The following is a 13,540-nucleotide window of genomic DNA, read 5'->3' on the forward strand; positions in this document are numbered from 1 at the left end:
AGTTTACAATTTTGGTTTCTTATTAAAATTATACTCAAAGCAATTGATATAGGTACGAAATGATAGAGCACTTTATTCTTTTGCTATTGAGTGGCTTACTATCTTCAGATTATATATATTTTTCCTTCAAATAAATTTAAAAACAGGAGTCTGCACGCAAGAAATTTTCAAACATACTAAGGTCATAGGTATGGCATGTTGGAAATGTTTGAAATTTTTACATTCCAAATGCATATTGATGATATATAAAATTAATTGAATCTTTTTTTGTTCCTTAGTCGGAAAAAATCTCTATATCAGATTAATGATAAATATCCATTAATGATAATAAAAATTGTACGCCTCACGGCACAACATAGTGATACAGTAATATTATAAGATCTGTACTTATGTACTATTCATACCTATGTTGGACAAATAAACGATTTTGTATTTGTATTTTGTATTTTGTAATGTAATCTAAAAAAAATTAAGTCTTTAAAATAGAGGATTATATAAATATATAATAGTCCTTCCAAAATGTTGCTGCTTACTCGTAACCTGCTTAAGAAATGGTTGTCTTTTACAGGAAGTCAGAAAACGAGTAACTGAGGTAACACCACAAATATTTATCCATGGTACCTATGTAAAGGTGGTTCACGTTTGTATGGGAAAAAATCTCAAACTTTAGCTAGAAGACCCCTTATTTTGTTACACTTATTATGTTGATAATAAATACACCTAGATTGTAATTTTACCTCTACTAGAAAAGAGTGCTCAAAGACCAAAATAATAAAGTAGGTAATTATTTTTCTGATTTTGCTTTAGGTATGTAATTTTTACACCGTTTGAACATGTGATTTATAAGTTACTAGCAACCCGCCCCGGCTTCGCACGGGTTAACAAATTATACATAATAAACCTTCCTCTTGAATCATTCTATCTATTTAACAAAACCGCATCAAAATCCGTTGCGTAGCCGGTCGAAAACATTTTTATTGCTTTTTTTATACGAGAAAGTGTCCGGAGGATATTGACAGTTTCATGCCGCATTTTCACATACATTTTTAAGGACTGTCACAAAACTGACTCCTACAATTTGTAAGGAAAACTGGGGACACTACATTTTTTTTTAAATTTGTAATCAATAGTCCTCATGTAAAAAATAATAAGTAAGTACACTTTTTCTGAAAACCTTACATTCACATGCATACCTATACATTCACGCATGCGCGCGCACGTGTTGTAAATAATGTTTAATTACAAAATGTATGAAATTATTCTTTTGTTTCAAGGGCCCAGAGGACGGTCCAGACGCAGACGATGCCGAGGTATTAACAATGTATTATTTTTTAAGACAAAAGGGGACGAAGTCACGCTACCGTTTCTCCATACAAACGTATTTGATGACCGTCCGTCTTAAAATTAGCATTATAGAATATATTTTTACGCATATTAGCAACAGCTATGCCATTTTTTTTTGATGTTGATTATTAGGGATCATCCATTAATTACGTCACACGAATTTCTAGGTTTTTTTTACCCCTCCCCCCCTCCTTGTCACACTTGGTCACGTTTTGCAAATCCCTCCCCCCCTGGTGTGAGGTCACATTTTAGGCAATTTTGTTTTCAACGAAATCGACAATATTAACTCGGCATTATTTTTTTAATGAAAAAAAATTTTGATATATGAATATTAGTAATTGTATAACACAACGAAAGTTACATCCAAAATCTCATTATTTAACTGTACAGCGAATAAAAAAATATAAATTAATTTTCGGTTACTGATGAAGTTAAAGTGACATCACAATGTTTGTGACTCCCCCCTCCCCCATGTCACAACATGTCACATTTTCTTCACCCCCTCCCTCCCCCTAAACGTGTGACGTAATTAATGGATGACCCCTTACATAAATACAAGAGTTGGAAGCTTTTAAAAATGGGTATGGAATTTGTATTGTCCAAGCACTCCCCGAAAATGGAGAGCGAGGGCACAGAATAAGTAATAGTATTATCATACAGAACGGCCACGCACCGCCCCGCCCCGACTCGCATTACCTCGCCCCGCGACTGGCCGCGACATGAATCTGGCAGACTTCTGGCGTCCTCTCAGTAAAGCGACTTACCCACACATACACAATGACGCGTGTACAGACGTGCCGTGCACGCATATAAATGATTTTTGATGTATGGCGTGTCCGCCCGGTGGCGAGGGTACATCTCTACGCGGCGCCAAGGAGTCAAGCCGATCTGAAATACGCTGGCAGCCGATAGTTCGAGTCGCTCTCCGTTGGATGCGGTTTAGAGGAAGAATCTGGTACTGGGGTGCCCCTGCCCACAGATACAGCTGTGACAATATCACATTATAAAAAATAATAACGCATATACTGTACCAATGTATAACTATTTCTTATTACTTAATTTTAGGGTGTCAGCGAGGACGACGCGGTGGATCAGGTAAATTAATTCGTCTTAAGATTTGGTATTATCTACTTATTTTATCTAAGTTGCACTTTAACTACGAGTACATGTGGGGCAAAGTAATTAAATGTACTTATTACTAAATTTACTAAGTCACTCCACTTCATATTAATAAAGTCACTCCCTCAGGCCTTGGCAAAATAACAGCGTTGTAATTTTGCCTCTCTTGCAAATTGCGACAATATGCTGATTCAAATCCTTTCCTTATGGCACACATTGCTGGACTCAAGTGTAATAATTTTTTATGTCTGTGTGAATATTACTTTGTCTGCTGTCTATGTATTATTGTTGTTACCCTTTTCTTTTGCTTTGTTTTTCATCTTTTGTCCTGTGTATGAAAGTATGTGTGATTTATCGAATAAATGATTTTTCTTTCTTTTCTTTTTTCTTTCTTTCTAAATGCATGAGTTGTTTCCTTATGTTGGCTGGTAGAATTGACTTTAAAATGATGATTTTGAATGATAAATATTTAGTAACATTCATTTTAAATTGATTTTCTTTGATTTTGTATGAAATTATACAATTAGGTAGTATTATCAATATTAGCACGAAAGGGTAAACAACAACTTTTTAAAACAAATAACTATTTCCATATTTTAGTTGAACGCAGACGGTGACCAGGTAGCTAATTTGTTTTTATTTATTTGTTTTTACCTCCTTAATTAAAAAAAAACATAGGTAGTCTTCAATTACAATCAGCAACATTTATGTTTTGAACCCTTTCAAGCGTTCGTTTTTGAAGAAAAGCATAAATACTACACCTCTGTCAAAGTTACAATGTAGAAAAAAATACACAAACTATAGATTTATGAATGTACTTAGCTAGCTGGGTAGTTTTGCAAACTATGATTTTGATAGAGGAGAATTTATATTTTACTCCAGTCTTCCGCTCACCACGAACGGCGACATAATCCGTTTATATCGTTTTTAAATCCTTTATTGAACTTTTTGATCAAATGCCAACTTTTTTATCCCAGCTAATAAGTAACACTTTATTTCTCCAAGGGTGTTGATGATGACGAGGCATCATTAAACGACGATGCTGGTTCAGAACCGATGACAATGGGGAAAGGAAATGGAAATGGAAAGGGGACCAAAAAGAAGCTGTGCATCTACGCCCCAGATAATCTACAGTACTGCGTTAGTCAGGCAAAGGAGCTATGAGTATTGAGTAAGTAAGTTAATATTTCTATTACACCAATAACAAGCTTTTATTTACCTTGCAATGTTTTTCGGGTTAAATCTTCCAAGCTAAATTAGACAACTTCCCATTATTCCTCACAGATATTCGACATTATGTACGCAGGATGTCACCATAATAGGATATATTATGTGATAAAACAACGAACCTTAATTGTGTTTGGGTTTGTTACAATTGTCTCGATTAGTATCAATTAGTTGCCTGTTGAATGAAAAGTAGTCAGCGATAAAAGCTTGTATCAAAAATGTAATTTTTGACATACAACTTTTTATATGTAAAACAACAAACAAAATTAAACAAAAAACTAATGTCTTCGGGAACTCATGAAACGCAGCTGTGAAGGGCTCGAAACGTCGGGATATATTTTAAATACATTATGCGCTATATAATCTGTTACAATAGTTTTTAACCGACTTCCAAATCTCAAAAGGAGGAGGTTATCAATTGAAGAAGAACATTTATTGCAAAAACTTAAATATAAATACAAACTAAAAATATAAAAAATAAATACTTACTAAAACCCGTCCCGGGCTGTCCCTGACGCAAAGGTGCCCATCACGCTCGCTGCGTTGCCGCGTTGTATCGCGATGGACAGCCTTTGCATCAGGAAGAACCCGGAGCGGGGGTCAAGGCCCCTTTCACTCAGGCGACGACCCAGCTCGCGGAGGAAGGTCTTACCCTCCGCGCACCAGCAACCTGAGGTCTCCACGGCGAGGGGAACGAACAGATACCCGCTCAGCGCCGAGTATTTATCTTTTTTAAGGGACGCCGCGTGCTCAGCAGCCGCTCCTGCAGACCGCATTGTGCGGCTAATATGCGAGGCGGTTGTTTAAATGTTTGTTACTCCATATCTCCGTCATTACTGTCAAGCATATATATTCAAAAAAGTAACATTTGAGGAAGTGGAACTGTTGATGATGATCAGAACGGAACTCTTTAACGACGTATAGTTCAAGTTTGGCGATTTGTCCTCTTCGTTATGTTTGTTAAGCAAGTTAAGTTTTTAAGCCACATTTTTGTCAAGCTCGAGTTTTGATGTTGGGTCCCATGAGGAATCGAGGGAACTCCTCCAATCTTAAAGGCATGCGTATATATATTACCAAATAAAGTAGAGGCGCCGTTAAGTGGGTTAGGTTAGTAGTTAGAGACGTCGGTTTTTTCTATTAAAGATTATATTAAAAAAATATAACTACCTACGTAACAACAGGCGATATTATCGCTAAAACACTTTTCTGGACAACCTTTGAGTTAACATGTATCATCAGATATAAGCTATTTTTAGGCCCGATCTAGCTAGGGTTGTATATGTCTGTAAAATCTGATAGATCTGGTGTTTGACGGGCATTAAGAGTCACACGAACCTACCACCAAAAAACCGCTCCCATACAATCAAAGTTCTCGTTTTAAATGAAATAAGAGCGAGTAGAAGTTTTAATACAAATATAATTTTGTTTCAGTGCCTGATGACATCATCAACATGTCCAGCATCCAATTTTAAAACTAATAAACATTTTCGTGTCTATTTCGTTTTTTTATAACCCATTTTTAGGATTCCGTAGCCAAATGGCAAAAAACGGAACCCTTATGGATTCGTCATGTCTGTCTGTCTGTCTGTCCGTCTGTCCGTCTGTCCGTCTGTCTGTCCGTCCGTATGTCACAGCCACTTATAAGAACTACAGTTGAAACTTGGTAAGTAGATGTATTTTGTGAACCGCATTAAGATTTTCACACAAAAATAGAAAAAAAAAAAAACAATAAATTTTGGGGGTTCCCCATACTTAAAACTGAAACTCAAAAATTTTTACTAATATCATTTTTTTCTAAACTGAATAGTTTGCGCGAGAGACACTTCCAAATTGGTAAAATGTCCCCCCCCCCCCCGTAACATCTAAAATAAGAGAATGATAAAACTAAAAAAAAATATGATGTTCATTACCATGCAAACTTCCACCGAAAATTGGTTTGAACGAGATCTAGTAAGTAGTTTTTTTTTTAATGTCATAAATCCCCTAAATACGGAACCCTTCATGGGTGAGTCCGACTCGCACTTGGCCGCTTTTTATCATTAACTCAGAAAAAATCCGTCCTCATTTTCCTATTCCTGGTTGCATCCTAAAGAAGCCTGAACAAAATTGTTCAAAAGGTGATGTTCGAATTTAGACTGCACCAGCATTACTGCTGCAGTAATGCGGCACGACATATACTTACAGCCACTTGCACCACTGGTTAAACCTGGAGTAACCATGGTTACCAGAAAAATTACACACTGGGTTAACGGTTTAACCGCAAATGTCATACTCGACTGTAGGAATCGGTGTAGTCTGAATCAGAACGGTGCTTTTACAAGGTATGAACCAGGGATCGGATACCGGTTATTTTGTATATGGGAACGAAAACGGTATTTTTTCGTTCTATGCTAATTATTTCATTTCTAATTGGGCAATCTAATAATACGAAGTCGTTACATATACCTATTAAATACAACAGAGTTTTACATTTCGAGTACCTATTTAAAAAGAACTGAAAATTTGTTATTTCGAAGTTTTTGTCAATAAATCCGGCTCCGATCCCTGGCATAAACACGCCTCAGCTGCTCAAGAAGATATCAAATGAAGCTACCCCGTAGCCAACATGCCAGTCGCTATCGCTCCGTAGGGAACGAATCGCGACTGTCACTGTCACACTAATATGGAAGAGTAATAGAGAGACACAAAGCGATTCGATGGCGAAGCGAAAGCGATTGTCACCTTGGCTAGGCCGTCTACTTCTTTTTCATACACAGAAGGTGACTTTTAAGGACAATTCTCAAAAGATTGCTGAAACTATACTTAAGCAATCGCCGCTTAGTCGATGAAATTATCAATTTTGTTCGTTGTTCGAGAAAAACGCTAGACGAAAACGCTAACGGAACGCTAGACGCAATAGTCCCTATGACTGAATTAGCCACATTGAGCTTACTATATATTACGAACTGAGCTGGAACTAATACTAACTAATACTACAGTAAATTTATACATTTAGCGTTTGCGTCAAATCCGTTAGTTCTGATTTTTTGCAGATTTATTTATGATGTTGGCCCAATGAATAATCCAAGTTTGTGACCTCGAGCGCCGAACGCAACTTTGACAAAAATCGAAAAAACCGCGAAAATTTAGTTTTTTTTTAGTTTTGAGCGATTCTAACCCTAAAGGACTAGTTTTTGATAGTACCTACCTTAGACATTTTTTAAGAAGACTAAATTTGCTACAATATTCGATTAGAACTGTCTGTGTAGATTGAATAGTTTCCGAGATAAAGGCTTTCAAAATTTAGATTTGTTTGAAATTGAGTTGAGAGAAAAAAAGCGCTGGTGGCCTAGCGGTAAGAGCGTGCGACTTGCAATCCGGAGGTCGCGGGTTCGAACCCTGGCTCGTACCAATGAGTTTTTCGGAACTTACTCGTATGTATGAAATATCATTTGATATTTACCAGTCGCTTTTCGGTGAAGGAAAACATCGTGAGGAAACCGGACTAATCCCAATACGGGCCTAGTTTACCCTCTGGGTTGGAAGGTCAGATGGCAGTCGCTTTCGTAAAAACTAGTGCCCACGCCAATTACTGGGATTAGTTGCCAAGCGGACCCCAGGCTCCCATGAGCCGTGGCAAAATGCCGGGACAACGCGAGGAAGATGATGACACAGGAAGAAAGAAAAGACTTTTAACTAACTTGTACACTGTTACTACACTGAAAAAGGTGAACACTCAGCATGATGCCGGGTCCTACTGGAGTAGTACCTGACGCTGGTCTTCCGTGAACACCTGTAGGGAGCGTAGTTGCGCGCAGCTACCAGCTAAATACAGTAGAGTTACTAAGATAACTTAGAAATAAACAATTTTTAATTTTCTCACGTTTGTGTCTTGCCAAATGTGTAGAACTAAATGTATATACCTACAGTTTTTTAACACGTGTATTAGGAATTTCCTGTACAGACTTGGGCAGGGGTCGGCAAATCGCTGCTTTAGAACTATGATTGCGGCTCTTCAAGGGACCAACATATCAGTTCGTAGACCACAGAAAACAACCTTTGCGGCTATTTAAGATCCCTAAAAAGTTTGCCGACTAAGGAATGAATATCAAAATTCCGAAATCACAAAATACCGGAATAACGGATCGATATTTCAAAATTTTTATACTGGATTTTTAGAGGATAGGCTCGCTACGCTCGTAGTAGGTACTAATTTTGAAATGTTACGCTTGCTCTGCGCGCATTTTAATCACCTGTCCCCATGCCTGTCACGTTCTAACAAATATGTAAGTGCGAAAGTGACGCATAGCATGACAGGTGATAAAAATGCGACCATGATAGCTGGTCTGTTCTAACAAGTATGTAAACTTGCGAAATGACAGGCATGGTGACAAGCGATAAAAATAAACTATTCGAAATATCTAATTAGTTTTAATTGGCTACGGCATATTCGTTATACACGTGGGCAGCTTAATCAAGCCTTTCTTCAAATTGTACTTGAATTTCATGTACAAATGTTTACTGTTTAATTGCTAAACCAAGGCTAAATTTACACTTAAGATATGTAGGTACCTACCTGTAGAGATTGATAGGTATTTATGTATTTACCCATATTGGATTTATTGTACTTATAATTAGGGTAAAAAAAAAGACCGTAGACGGACACAAACCAATTTAATTGCAGATTGTGCGCACATATATAGTCGATCGTATTTTGGGACATTTTTTTTGTCGTTTTTATTTTTTTGTCAGATTTTGATAAAAATTGGTAGAGTTTTTTTCTGTAACTCAGTGGAAGTTTTTGTAGTACGAGTACATGTACAGTGAAATTGCGTTTATGTTGTACAGAATAAGGAACTAAAATGAAAAAAAAACGACTCCCAAATAATAAAAAATGGCGTTTTTACGCTGTAGTACGAAAAATTTCGCTTTCCGTGGACACCATTAAACACTTCTTCTTCCTAAATAATTGTCATCCCGTAACCTATGACGTCACTAGCGGCGGTAGCGTCGTCGGTGCCCGCGTAGAAACATTCTTTCGGGCAAGACATGACGCTCGGAAGGACGCACGAACAAGTACATTGTTGAGCGTGCACGGTTGCCCCTGGCTTACAGTCAGTCGCGTATTCTGTCAAGTAGAATTATGATTTAAATAAAAAGGTTGGACTACATATAAATAGTCCGAACACGCTAAAGCACGCCAAATTCGAAAATGTGACCATGCTAGGGCCATAATTCGGAAAATACTTTTACCAGGACATTCGCAACATCTTTAACCCTTAAATGCATGATTTTTTTTGTATAATTTCCTAATAAATTGAAATAAACAGGTAATGTTGTATAGATTATGGGAAAAATAAAGAAAAAAATTATAGTAATTAAAAAATAATATACTTATGCATATTGAGCCACGGGTCGGCACTAACTAACATCACGTTATTTTACGTATAATCGTATATAACTTTTTTTTATTAGCCTACTTTGGTGTCCCACTGCTGGGCAAGTGCCACCCGTTTACCCCACTCGACCCTGTCAGCATTTTCCCAGTAATTAGGTATTACATACCTACATATTATCTTAAATAAATAAATATACAAGAATTGCTCGTTTAAAGGTATAAGATATTATACATTTCCCTAAGAATAATGTTATATTAAAAAAAATGATGTTATCAGTTATGACTAACCGAATTTTGTTTCACCGAATATTCAAAACAGAAAATTAAAAATAAGTTTTTAATTTCTTTTAGTAATACTCTGTATATATCTTGTTTGTAAATAAATTAAAAAATAAGTACAAAATAAGTATGAAATTGCAATTTACCGCGCAAGATCAGACTGAGCGTGCTATCAGAGTTGTGCAATAATCTTTCATGTCGCTCCCCAACATCTAAACCACCATCCGAGCACGGGACACTGGAGCATAGCAATATTCCTTCACCGTTACACGTACAAAATTGACAATCCGGTCTGCCGATTTTATCCATCTTGAACGTCACGTGTTCGTTGCCTTTACAGCTTAGGGCCTGTTCTGTAAATGTCAAATGAAAATTATATTTACAGTATTATTATAAAAGTATATCACATAACTATACTTGGTCAATCAAATCTTGTCAGTAGAAAAATGCGGCAAATTTGAAAAATCGCGGGTTAGCAACACTACGTTTGAATTTTTCTAAAATCGCGTGTCATTTATATTTTATCTGTGGAACCAGTTCTTCTGTTTTGTTTACATTTTCATCGTTGTTCGATGTACATTGCTGCTTTTTGTTCGTTTCCTAGGGATACCATACTTTAGTTTGCTTTACATTGCTACTGACATATCCGGCTTGACAGACTATATGAAGATTATTAAAATAAGGTATTTAATTGACAAATCAAATTCATCAAACGATTAGCCAATATGGATTTATATTTATGCTAAAAGCAGAACAAATTACGTAAAGTTATAGTGTGTCAAAGGTCTGTTTGATTTCAAACATAGACAGAGAGAATCATACTATCTTTGTCTTACACTAGTACTAGCACCCAAAAGAAAAGGATGAGTATAGTTTTTTTTGTTCCTATTTACTGACAAGATTTGGTTGACCCAGTATACCTACTTTATACGCTTTATAAAGTGTTAATAAGTCGCTTTACAATATAATTTTCATGAATAAAGTATGCAGGTAACTCCGTTTTTTTTTAGATATTAATTATATTATTAAAGTGTCATTCTATGGAACTTGCTAACTATGTAAACAAACCCCCATATTAAAATTGTCAAAAATGATCAATTTACTAGTGACTTTTGTTTACATACGAGTAGTTAGCAAGTTCCATAGAATGACACTTGAGGTGTAAATATTCAATAGAGTCAGACCGAGAAAAGTCTGCAGCGATTTTGATAGCCCACGCAGTGCAAGTGTCATTTGAAACGTCAAACTTTTATGAATTTTTGACGTGTAAATAACACTTGCACTGCGTGGGCTATCAAAATCGCTGCAGACTTTTCTTGGTCTAACTCTAGCTTAAAATTCATAGAGTGAAATCTAACATTTCAATGGGCTATAATGGCTATATTACAGTTACTTTTGCGTTTTTCATAATACGCTTTGTTTCGTATGTCTACATCTTCGTTATCTGGTACTGTAGTGATTTCATAGTCTGGTTGGGCTGTATTATGATAATCAGGTTCTGTGACTAATGGATCCTCTGTCTTATAATTATCGGGTTCTTTAGGTGTATCTTTGTTATAATAATCGGGTTCTGTCACTGGATCCTCTGTGTTATCATATTCGGGTTTTTTAGGTGTCTCTTTGTTATAATAATCGGGTTCTGTCACCGGTGCCTCTGTGTTATCATAATTGAATTCTGTCACTGGTGCCTCCGTGTTATAGTGTGGTGCGTATGAAGTTTCTTCTGGATTATAATACGGTTCTGTTGTATATTCCTCTGTGGTATAATAATATGATGTAAGATCTGTAATTATTTGTATTTGTGATAATTATATTCTTGAAAAACATAAAAAAACTATCGGTTAGAGTTACAGAAAATGAAGGATAACGTTGGAGAATGGAACCAAAAGCCGGCCAAGGGCGATTCGGACTCGCGCACGGAGGGTTCCGCACCATCAACAAAAAATAGAGCAAAACAAGCAAAAAAACGGTCACCCATCCAAGTACTGACCCCGCCCGACGTTGCTTAACTTCGGTCAAAAATCACGTTTGTTGTATGGGAGCCCCACTTAAATCTTTATTTTATTCTGTTTTTAGTATTTGTTGTTATAGAGGTAACAGAAATACATCATCTGTGAAAAATTCAACTGTCTAGCTATCACGGTTCGTGAGATACAGCCTGGTGACAGACGGACGGACGGACGGACGGACGGACAGCGGAGTCTTAGTAATAGGGTCCCGTTTTTACCCTTTGGGTACGGAACCCTAAAAATGTAAAGAAACGTAGGTTAATTTTGAAAGTCTACCATATTAGAGTTTATACTAAGTTAGTTTTTTTACTCAACTACAACGAAACAAAAGAGTTATTGTGATGGATCCCTTTGTTTCCCATGAGGTTGTAAGTCATAATGTATTGTTTGTCATATTATCATTAGTCCTAAAACTGAAACCGTTACCTTTTCAGGATTTTCGTAAGGTGTATTTCCTATAGATAGGTTAGGTTAGGTTTGTTTTATGGCAGCCCTGAAAAGTAACGCGTTTCTGAACCAAGTAAATTATGACTAACGAAAATGCGGGCAAACAATAAGTACATTATGACTTAAAACTTTTTGGGAAACAATAGAGACCATTGTGATTCATTGAACTAGGTATTATTACTACGTATAGAACCGGCACCGAGAACCAGTATATTGCGGCACGAGTTGTTTTGACAACAAACCCTAGAAGCGGAGCGTAAATCTCGCGACCTAAACGCGTAAGCGCCATGAATTTTACGGCGCTTACGACGTTTCGGTCGCGTGGTACAGGTTGTGATTGCGACAATTTCATTGTGTGGTATGGCTTATCTATAGTAATAATAACTCAATGGGCCAAGTACAGAAATATTACCGCCTTGTGTGGTATACTCTGGTCCGGCAGTGTGGTCGTAATCTGGTTTCTGTGTGACAACTTCACGAGAGCGACGTGTAGTGCTCCTCCTAAAGAATTCTCTAGCCGCTGTGGAATTAATGTTGTGATAAGCAGAAACGTCCACAAACGACGCTATCAAGCTGTGTAAATTCAAAAAGTGGAAAAATTTACTGCCTCGGGTGAGCCTTGAACTCACGACGATTGGATCACGAGCCCAATGCTCTGCCATCTGAGCTACCAAGACCTCACCCAAGGACAGCTAATATTTCCACCATATGAAACATTATACAACATTAGTTTTCAGGTAGAAATATTATAGGTACAACATTAGTTACTTAGTTAAAAATAATATAAATAGTGTTAATTTACGGTCAGTGTCGTGTTCTGTATTATCCTTGGCATCTGAAATAAAATGTTAATCATGTTAATAAAATACAAGCTAATAATATTCGTGATTTTGTTTGTAAAATCACTAATAATATTAGGTGATGGCGCTTAAGTGTAAGGCCTGAGTGGACGCTCGAAGCGCAGCGTTCGGCGGGGCGTGCAGCGTGGCGTCGGGCTCACAAGTGATTTGAGCAGCGTGCACTAAGGCCGCTCCTATACGTTTGCATTTGTTTAACATGCACGACGCACGCCCCGCGCCGCTGCACGCCCACCTCGAGCGTCCACTCACGCCTTACACTAAGACTAAAATGTGAGTTCGTTGTGATAATGACTCATTCAAGTATTCTTTATGTATGTTTATGTAAATCTTTTACGCACGTTGCGAGGTCTACAACTCACAGAGGCACTAGTTAGGCTTTTTTTTATTACAATAGTCAATAATGAAAAATTGTGATACAGGAATAACTCGCGTTTATACGAACCTTTGTCCCAAAACCAATCGTAATTGCCCTTTCTATAAAAATAGGGCAAGGCGCCAGTTAATAATACCTGAAATAAAAAATAAACATATAAGGTAAACGTACTAGTGCTCGACGCTCGACATGCTTATGCCCAATAGATGTCACTCTGCTGTCCCACCGTGCGTCAAGCACCAGTACCTTTACCTTATTCATAAACGTGCTACAAACCTCAATTTTATTAGCAATTATTCGTAAGAAAGGGATAAAACATAGTTTAACTAAATCGGGCCCGTAAAGTTTTATGAATAAGGGGGTAGTGGTGAATATCAAATAGGAAGGAAATCATCGTGAGAAATCCGCTTGCATAAATTTATCCGCAAAGAAATGCAAAGGTGTATTGTGAAGTCCCCAACCCGCATTGGGCCGGCGTACCTACAGCGTGGCCTCTCGCGCATGT

At 37.2% G+C, this 13,540-nt stretch overlaps 2 long non-coding RNA genes across 2 annotated transcripts; one reads left to right on the forward strand and one right to left on the reverse strand.

Moving 5' to 3' along the window:
- Window positions 1–1,271: 1,271 nt before the first annotated feature.
- Window positions 1,272–5,172, forward strand: LOC134658885 (uncharacterized). The gene is made up of 3 exons (XR_010097762.1): window positions 1,272–1,310; window positions 3,469–3,634; window positions 5,122–5,172. It is a non-coding gene; the product is annotated as an uncharacterized LOC134658885 (long non-coding RNA).
- A 3,426-nt stretch (window positions 5,173–8,598) lies between these two features.
- On the reverse strand, window positions 8,599–10,820 carry LOC134658902 (uncharacterized). Its single transcript, XR_010097770.1, has 3 exons — window positions 10,740–10,820; window positions 9,493–9,699; window positions 8,599–8,797 (listed from the first exon to the last, which is right to left on the reverse strand). It is a non-coding gene; the product is annotated as an uncharacterized LOC134658902 (long non-coding RNA).
- Between the last annotated feature and the right edge of the window lie 2,720 nt (window positions 10,821–13,540).

The sequence above is a fragment of the Cydia amplana genome, chromosome 23 (assembly GCF_948474715.1).
Source record: "Cydia amplana chromosome 23, ilCydAmpl1.1, whole genome shotgun sequence".
Lineage (NCBI taxonomy): Eukaryota > Metazoa > Arthropoda > Insecta > Lepidoptera > Tortricidae > Cydia > Cydia amplana.